Source organism: Triticum dicoccoides, chromosome 3B, assembly GCF_002162155.2.
Source record: "Triticum dicoccoides isolate Atlit2015 ecotype Zavitan chromosome 3B, WEW_v2.0, whole genome shotgun sequence".
Classification (NCBI taxonomy): domain Eukaryota; kingdom Viridiplantae; phylum Streptophyta; class Magnoliopsida; order Poales; family Poaceae; genus Triticum; species Triticum dicoccoides.
In genome coordinates this window covers 612,873,131-612,883,388 of record NC_041385.1, presented here as the reverse complement: position 1 = coordinate 612,883,388, position 10,258 = coordinate 612,873,131, and positions in this window count along the sequence as shown.

Sequence of the window (10,258 nt, the reverse complement as noted above, 5' to 3'; positions counted from 1 at the left end):
CTGAGGATGAAGTGGAGGTACCGATTCCTTCTGCATGGAAGCAGGACATATCCACCGGCCTTACGGTCAACGATGGCCATGAGACTCCATGGCAGTATAATCTGAACCAAGTACAGATAGGGGCTATGTTTGATACAAAGAAAAAATTGAAGTATGCATTGATAAAGTGGGCTATGTCTACGCAGAGGGTTTTCCGGACACACATATCAAGTCCAACAAACTATACCGTGAAATGTGTTGAAACAAGTTGTCCTGGGAAGGTGCACGGGCACGTGCCGAAGTATGACATCCACTGGGTTGTCACCATTGTCATCCCACATAATTGTGTGAGGAAGAACCTGCTGGTGAAGCATCCGAACCTGACTTCAAGTCTCATTGCGCAACTCATGTATACTGAGATAGTAGAGAAGAAAGATATGGAAGCAAAACACATCCAGACAGCAGTGAAGGTCAGATGGAATTATGTCATTACTTATGGGAATACTTGGAGGGCTAAGCAGAAGGCTATGGAGGAAAGGTTTGGGACGTTCTTCGACTCATATGATAATGTTGCCCGTCTCCTGGGCATACTGAAGGAGAGGAATCCCGTCACTTATGTGAACGTACAACACATGAGGTTGCTGAGTATACCAGATTTCAAGGTGTTGAAACGAGTGTTCTTCTCTTTTGGTATGTGCGTCTAAGCTTTCTGGCATTGTCCTCCTATTATGTTTGTGGATGGTACATTCATGACCGGTCAGTATAGAGGGCAAATCCTGACTGCTATTGGTGTGGACGGGAACAATCAAATCATCCCACTTGCCACGGCATTTGTGGAGGGTGAGAACTTTCTCAGCTGGGTATGGTTCTTCCGCCAAGTGAAAATTGCCATCGTGAAGGACCGACCAAACGTGTGTGTCATTCATGACATACATGCTAGTATATTGAAGGCCGTGAAGACACTTCGTAATCCAATAGTTGACGAACCAACACCTTGGAGGGACTTGCAGAGCCGGTGGTGCATGCGCCATCTTGGGGCTAATTTTTTCTCATAGTTCAAGAACAAGCGGTTGATGAACTTGTTCAAAAAATTATGCAAGCAGAGCCAGTAGTGCAAATACGAATTTATTTGGTCAAAACTAGATGAGTTTACTAAGAAGCAGGTTCGTGCGAGGAAGAAGATGGAAGAAGATCAAGTTAAATTAGCAGCACTCATCGCGGAGCTAGAGGAGCCAGTAAGTCTTTGTGACTTGCCAGCAATTGACCCTCCTAATACTAGGAGAAAGAAGGGAAGGGCAATAAAGAATTTTTCTGAGTGGATAGAGAAAGAGCCTCCAGTGAATTGGTCTTTGCTGCATGACACACATGGAGCTAGGTATGGCCACATGACAACCAATCTTGCAGAGGTGTATAACTTTGTGCTGAGAGGGAATAGAGCATTGCCACTCACAGCTATTGTGGAGGCTATATTCCATGGCACTTTGAGATATTTCAGAGAAAGGCATGAGTTAGCAAAGAAGCATATTGAAGATAATCAGAACACACCTTATTGTAGCCGTGTCATGGAATACATTGCAAAGAAGATAGAGAAAGCAAAGAAGCACACTGTCAGACTCATAGGGAATCAAGAAAGGAGGTATGAGGTTCAGCTTTCTACCGATGGTTTTGGTTCTGGAAATGAGGTGAAGACACACAAGGTAAAAATTGGAACGGAATTTTATCCAAAGTGTGAGTGTACATGCAACAAACCGAAGTTATTGCACCTACCTTGCTCTCATGTGTTGGCTGCCTGTGGCCAAATTGAGTTGGATGCTATCTCCTTCGTGTCCCCATACTATTTAAAAGAGGCAGTGCTCAACACCTGGACAGGCGAGATGACAGGGTTTAGAGTCGTCGGAAATTTCAACAAGGTAAACGACGGGGAGAGAGTATACATCCCGCATCGAGACCTTCGGCGAACAAGTAGGGGCAGATGAAAGGCCCGTCGCATCCGGAACGATATGGGCCAGTCTGAAGCTGGTGGAGCAACCCGACAATGTTTGTTATGCATGGCTTACGGGCATAGGATGAAATATTGTCCCGACCTGAACAAAGATGGTGCTTCTGCATTGACGAGTGCTTCCACATCGACGGCTGCGACAACAGGAGCAAGAGGCGGATGTGGTCGTGGCAGTCGAGGCCGAAGGGGGGACAAGGAAGAAATAACTCACAAGCTATATAATGTGTCGTAGTGGGTTTTAATATGTAATATGTGAGGACTATGTTTTTATTTGTAATATGTCAGGACTATTTTTTAATTTGTAATATGTCAGGACTATGTTTTAATTTGTAATATGTCAGGACTATGTTTTTATTTGCACCTGAGATTTGTTGTTTGAATTGCAGATATGTCTTTGTATCCGTTGCTTAATGGTAACATCGATAGAAAGCACTGGGGCGCCCTATTGGAAGCGGGCAACAACTTACACGTGTTGGTCACTCGTACCCCAAAGACTAACTGGCTGATACACGATTCATGGGTTGATAGGTATGTGTGCATATAATGGAGTCCATATAATGACTTACTATGTTTGACATACTTTTCATAGCTGCTAACAATCTTTTTATTTTGTAGGTTAAGTTGGGCTGGACTTCTACCCTTGGCATGGCTGGTTGAGGGTACATTGGATGAGTGGATTGATGGTCCGGACTTAGATGAGTCAGGTGAACCAGTGCAGTTGCACAAGAGGCAAGTGAAAAGTTTCTCTTATGACAAGTCACTCCTTACCTGCTTAGTAGATAGATGGAGCCAGAGACACATACGTTTCACTTTCCATGGGGAGAGATGGCGCCTACTTTACAGGATGTGTCTTACTTGTTGGGATTACCTCTGGCCGGTGCTGCCATAGGTCCCTTAGAGGCAGAATCTGGGTGGCAAACAGTGATGCAGACCCATTTTTTGGCTGCGGTCCCGACTGCTAGGGCCATAGACAACGATCCTCATGGACCTCTTTTTAGATGGTTGAGCCAGTTTCAGGTAACCATCACGGCCACTTAAACAAATGTTGTTTTTTAGTTGCCCGATGTTCATACAATTATTATGTTTCTATGTAGATTGTCTCGTTAGGATATCCCGATGTTCCGTTGTCGGAGGCACATATTGACCGGTCCCTAGAGGCATATATTCTTTGGCTGTTCGGCAAGACGATGTTTACGGAGAACCACGTGACCACTGTCGATGCACGACTCATCGGTATTGCACGAGAGATAGCTAACGCACGTTGCCCTGCGGATATTCTACAGAGGAGTTTTGGTTCTGCTGTGTTAGCGGCTACGTACAGAGGCCTGTGCAAAGCTTGCTTGTTGAAGTCTAGAAAATCTGGTGTTGTTGGATGTCCATTATTGTTGCAGCTTTGGTCATACAAGAGATTCCCTATTGGACGACCCTATGTCTACGTTGATAAACCTTTTGGTTTGGAGGACTTAGCTGGGGCTTATTTGCCTGCTATCGGCGACTTACCTACCATGGGATCTGTTTGGGCACGGCGAGAGGTACTTTTATATTAAGTAACAATTAATTCAATTATCTCTTGCCATTCAATAGTATTACTAATGCTTATTTGTTGTCATACACAGAGACAGTTTGTGCATAGTCAGGTTAGGGGATGCTAGCCGTCCTTCATGGTGCAGTTTGATAGTTCGCACGAGGATCAAGTTATCTGGGAGCCATACTCGGCTCAGGCTATATCATCAAGGTACCCAGTTGGGATTTCTAGATTGTGCACTAGAGATCGGCACTTTTGGATGACCAAGGCCAAGTTGGTGTTCGATGTGACGGTTGAGGAGATGTCTCTTCATAGGGTGATGAGATAGTTCGGTCTATATTAAGAGCCTGAGATTCCAGATATTCCACACTTGCCAGACCACGTGCACAAGTAAGTACTAATACTATTTTAGTTGTCAGCTCTACATTCATAATATACCTAATCATGTATCGCGCATGTCAATATCAAGGACAGTCGCCTAGGAGGAAACAAGTCCATGGCTTATTGGCTTAACAGCATTACCCCTTACGTTGACGAATGGACTACCGCTGCGACAAATATCTGGGGTGAGGTTCGGCCCTTTAACTGGGAAAAGTTCGGGTTGTATCTGCAGCGTTACAGGCATACAACGAGGATCTACTTGGTTCCATCAGCTGCTCCTGATCAGATTGAAGCCCCTCTCACCAGCGATATGTACCCAACTGCCTCTGTTGTGGGAACCAGACACCACGCGGTAAATGCCTTGGTTATCATATGTTAAGTCTTTTGTTAATCTGGACATATTCGCTTGCGTGTCTATTCGTGGTGTCTATCATACAATGAGGATATAATTGATTAACTCTTCATTTACAGGGTGACTTGACAGTGCAGGCGCGAGAGGAGGTTTCCGCTTTAATGCGGAGCTTTCAGAGGGGAGAAACTATCCCACCGCGAGAGGGCATCTCATGGTTGAGGCGTCTTGATGACAAGCTACGCGGGATTTACGCAGCTGTTACGTGTAGACGGTCTTCGGATGTTGCACTTCCTCCTCCAGCACATCGTCCGCCACGTCCCTCTGTACAGCAGTCAGAACCACGACCCTCTATGCACCGTTCACAACCACGACCCTCTGTGCACCGTGCAGAACCTCATCCTTTACAGCCAGAGAGCTCTTCCTGGCATGAGCCACCTCCTTCACAGCCAGGGAGCTCTTCCTGGCATGAGCCACCTCCTTCACAGCCAGGGAGCTCTTCCTGGCATGAGCCACCTCCTTCACAGCCAGGGAGCTCTTCCTGGCATGAGCCACCTCCTTCACAGCTAGGGAGCGCTTACTGGCATCAGCAGATGGAACTAGGTAACACTACTCACTAAATTATTTTCAATAGTGTAGTAATCGTTCTTGCATTCTCAGTAGTCACTGATGCTTACTGGTGGAGCTTCGTTCATGCATTTGTATCAATTATACAACCGTTCATGCATTCAGAGCAGTCACCGATCCTTAGTGGTGGTGCTGATTACTTTGAGGGCGACCGCGAGGATGATTACCAAGCTACAAACATTTATGGCTTCTCGCAGACAGTGTTTCACACTCCACCACCACCACCGACGCAGGAGACACACACCGTGACAGACGAGGTTAACTATGGTCGTGGTTATCGCGAGCCTCGTCCATCGCCTCAGCGCTTATCGCCTTCCGGTCCTCGCCCGAGGAAGACCCAGACTCGTCGTCGTCCCCCGCAGTGATATGCTTATCTATCTATGTATGACTCATTATCTATGTTAGTTTCAGACTATTCGCAGCTGTGTGTCAGTATTTATGTATGAGACATGCTTCATGTATGTGTTACTATCGCACTTCCTTCTATCTGATCAGGAGACAAATATTGTTTTATGTATGCGAGAGACATATTACTATTAATTCACATTGTTATTCCAGTTACATTTCCAAATAGACTACAACCGATAATTAAGATACACGTACATCTGAATTAAACGGTGCGGCTGAACTTGTGCAATACATCTTACATACTACAAAATGAAATTCAAATAGAACATAATGCCCTACAATAATACAATACAAACTAATAATGCAAATACATCGGAATTAAACGGTACAACTTGAATACATCATACTTACTACATGAAGTCATCATCGTCATCCTCCGTTGATGCAGCCCTCTTGCCCTTCGACGATGCGGTCCTCTTGCCCTCCGTTGATGCAGAACTCTTGCCCTTGCTGGATGCAGAACTCTTGCCCTTCGAGGATGCAGAACTCTTGCCTTTGGACAATGCAGAACTCTTGCCCTTCGACGATGCAGAACCCGAAAGCGGCGCCATGAAGATATCTTCGTCGTCCACACTCTCCTCAGTCCATAAAAATGTATTCTTTGCTACAGTCCTTCTAAAAGTTTCACTCTTCGGCTCCACTACCTTATTCCACCTTTCATGCAACCTAAGAAGTTCTTGACGTACCTCCTCATAGGTCCTTTCAGGCCACCCAGACCTACATAATTGGTGAGCCAACTCATTCATTATGGTGTCACTACCGGTGAGTTCGTCCCATGGAACTATCCTATTGTCCATCCTGAAATCGGTAACTAGACTCAGAAGAGTGCTGCTCATCCCAGGGTGAAAACTACGATCGAATGGATAATGGGACATCTCGACTACACTACACTGGAATGCTTATCCACCTTCGCCTGAAGGGGGTTTTCTAGATACAAAGGAGAAAATGGTGGGAAACAATAACTGCGGTATGGTGGGAAAGGGTTGGCGGGAAAATAAGGCGGGAAGGGATAGGCGGGAAAATAAGGCGGGAAGGGATTGGCGGGAAACGGGTGGCGGGACATATGGCGGGAAACAGGTGGCGGGAACATATGGCGGGAAGGGGTTGGTAGGAAACGGGTGGCGAGAAAATACATTTCAGCATGAGCCATGCAACTTCGGCCTACACGAGACCAAAAAGTACTTTTCGGCCTAGACTTGACCAAAAAGTCTATTTCGGCCTAGAGTTGACCAAAAAGTACCTTTTCGGCCAGGTACCCCACTCTTCGGCCAAGAGATGGCCGAAAACACTACTTCGGCCTAACTGTGGCCGAAATGTACTACTTCGGCCAAATGATGGCCGAAAACTACTACTTCGTCCAAAAGATGGCCGACAGGCTACTAGTTTTCGTTTTTTTGCATTACGTCCTATAGTTTCCGAAAATGCTATAAAATATATCATAGTTTTGAAAAAAAAATCCTCTGTTTCTCCAAGATTAGTTGAATCGAGTGTGGCTACGCCCGATCCCTGTTGAAGGTTAAAACATCACACTTGATGAAAAATCATTGTGGTTTTGATGCGTAGGTAAGAACGGTTCTTGCGAGAAGCCCGTCGCAGCCACATAAAACTTGCAACAACAAAGTAGAGGACATCTAACTTGTTTTTGCAGGGCTTGCTGTGATGTGATATGGTGAAGGCATGATGTGATATAAATTGTTGTATGAGATGATCATGTTTTGTAACAAAGTTATCGGCTACTTGCAGGAGCCATATGGTTGTCGCTTTATTGTATGCAATGCAATCGTCATGTAATTGTTTTACTTTATCACTAAGCGGTAGCGATAGTTGTAGTAACAATAGTTGGCGACATGACAGTGATGCTACAATGGAGATCAAGGTGTCGCACCGGTGACGATGGAGATCATGACGATGCTTCGGTGATGGAGATCATGAGCACAAGATGATGATGGCCATATCATGTCACATATTTTGATTGCATGTGATGTTTATCTTTTATGCATCTTATTTTGCTTAGTACGGCGGTAGCGTTATAAGATGATCCCTTACTAAATTTCAAGGTACAAGTGTTCTCCCTGAGTATGCACCGTTGCTACAGTTCGTCGTGCCGAGACACCATGCGATGATCGGGTGTGATAAGCTCTGTGTTCACATACAACGGGTGCAAGCCAGTTTTGCACACGCAGAATACTTGGGTTAAACTTGACGAGCCTAGCATATGAAGATATGGCCTCGGAACACTGAGACTGTAAGGTCGAACATGAATCATATAGTAGATATGATCAACATAGTGATGTTCACCATTGAAAACTACTCCATCTCACGTGATGATCGGACATGGTTTAGTTGATTTGGATCATGTGATCACTTAGATGATTAGAGGGATGTCTATATAAGTGGGAGTTCTTAAGTAATATGATTAATTGAACTTTAATTTATCATGAACTTAGTCCTGATAGTATTTTACAAATTATGTTGTAGACCAATAGCTCGTGTTCTAGCCTCCCTATGTTTTTATATGTTCCTAGAGAAAACTAAGTTGAAAGATGATAGTAGCAACGATGCGGACTAGGTCTATGAGCTGAGGTTTATCCTCATTGTTGCATAGAAGAATTATGTCCTTGATGCACTGCTAGGATACAGACACGTTGCAGGAGAAGATGCAGACGTTATGAATGTTTGGCTAGCTCAATAGAATGAATACTTGATAGTTTAGTGCACCATGCTTAACGGCTTAGAATCGGGACTTCAAAGACGTTTTGAACGTCATGGAATATATGAGATGTCCCAGGAGTTGAATTTATCATTTTAAGCAAATACCCGAGTTGAGAGATATGAAGTCTCTAACAAGTTCTAAAGCTAAAAGATGGAGGAGAACAGCTCAAGCAGTGAGCATGTGTTCAGATTGTCTGGGTACTACAATCACTTGAATCAAGTGGGAGTTAATCTTCCAGATAATATAGTGATTGACAGAGTTCTCTAGTCACCATCACCAACTTACTAGAACTTCATGATGAACTATAGTATGCAAGGGATGATGAAAACGATTCCCGAGCTCTTCGTGATGCTAAAATCGATGAAGGTAGAAATCAAGAAAAAGCATCAAGTGTTGATGATTAAACAAGACCACTAGTTTCAAGAAAAGGGCAAAGGGAAAGAAAGGGAACTTCAAGAAGAATGGCAAACAAGTTGTAACTCCCGTGAAGAAACCCAAAGCTGGACCTAAGCCTGAAACTGAGTGCTTCTACTACAAAGGAAATGGTCACTGGAAGTGGAACTGCCCCAAATATTTGGCGGATAAGAAGGATGGCAAAGTGAACAAAGGTATATTTGATATACATATTATTGATGTGTACCTTACTAGTGCTCGTAATAATCCCCGGGTATTTGATACTTGTTCAGTTGCGAGTTGCAGAATAAATAGAGACTAGTTGAGGATGAAGTGACGATGTGTGTTGGAAGTGGTTCCAAGATTGATATGATCATCATCGAGCAGTCCCTATACTTTTAGGATTAGTCTTGAACCTAAATAAATGTTATTTGGTGTTTGCGTTGAGCATGAATATGATTAGATCATGTTAATTGCAATATGGTTATTCATTTAAGACAGAGAATAATTGTTATTCTGTTTACATGAATAAAACCCTTCTATGGTCATACACCCAATGTTGATGGTTTATTGAATCTCGATCGTGGTAATACACATATCCATAGTATTGATGCCAAAAGATGCAAAGTTGATAATGATAGTGCAACTTATTTGTGGCACTGTCATTTGGGTCATATCATTGTAAAGCGCAGGAAGAAACTCCATGCTGATGGACTTTTGGAATCACTTGATTATGAATCATTTGATGCTTGCGAACCGTGCCTTATGGGCAAGATGACTAAAACTCCATTCTTCGGAACAATGGAACGAGCTACTGACTTATTGGAAATAATACATGTACCGATGTATGCGGTCCAGTGAGTGTTGATGCTCGTGGCGGGTATCGTTATTTTCTGACCTTCACAGATGATTTGAGAAGATATGGGTATGTCTACTTAATGAAACACAAGTCTAAAACATTTGAAAAGTTCAAAGAATTATAGAGTGAAGTGGAGAATCAACGTAATAAGAAAATGAAGTTTCTACGATCTGATCGTGGAGGAGAATATTTGAGTTACGAGTTTGGCCTTCATTTAAAACAATGTGGAATAGTTTCACAACTCACGCCACCTGGAACACCTTAACGTAATGGTGTGTCCGAACATCGTAACTGCACTTTATTGGATATGGTGCGATCTATGATGTCTCTTACCGATTTACCACAATCATTTTGGGGTTATGCATTAGAGACAGCTACATTCACGTTAAACAGGGCACCATCAAAAATCCGTTGAGACGACGCCTTGTGAACTGTGGTTTAGCAAGAAACCAAAGTCGTGTTTCTTAAAGTTTGGGGCTGCGATGCTTATGTGAAAAAGCTTCAACCTGATAAGCTCAAACTCAAATTAGAAAAGTGCATCTTCATAAGATACCCAAAGGAAACTGTTGGGTACACCTTCTATCACGGATCTGAAGGCAAGATATTCATTGCTAAGAATGGATCCTTTCTAGAGAAGGAGTTTACCTCGAAAGAAGTGAGTGGGAGGAAAGTAGAGCTTGATGAGGTAATTGTACCTTCTCCCGAATTGGAAAGTAGTTCATCACAGAAATCAGTTCTAGTGATTCCTACACCAATTAGTGAGGAAGCTAATGATGATGATCATGAAACTTCAAATCAAGTTACTAGAGAACCTCGTAGGTCTTCCAGAGTAAGGTCTGCACCAAAGTGGTACCGTAGTCCTATTATGGAAGTCATGATACTAGACCATGATGAACCTACAAACTATGAGGAAGTGATGATGAGCTCAGATTCTACGAAATGGCTTGAGGCCATGAAATCTGAGATGGGATCCATGTATGAGAACAAAGTGTGGACTTTGGTGGACTTGCCCTATGATCGGCAAG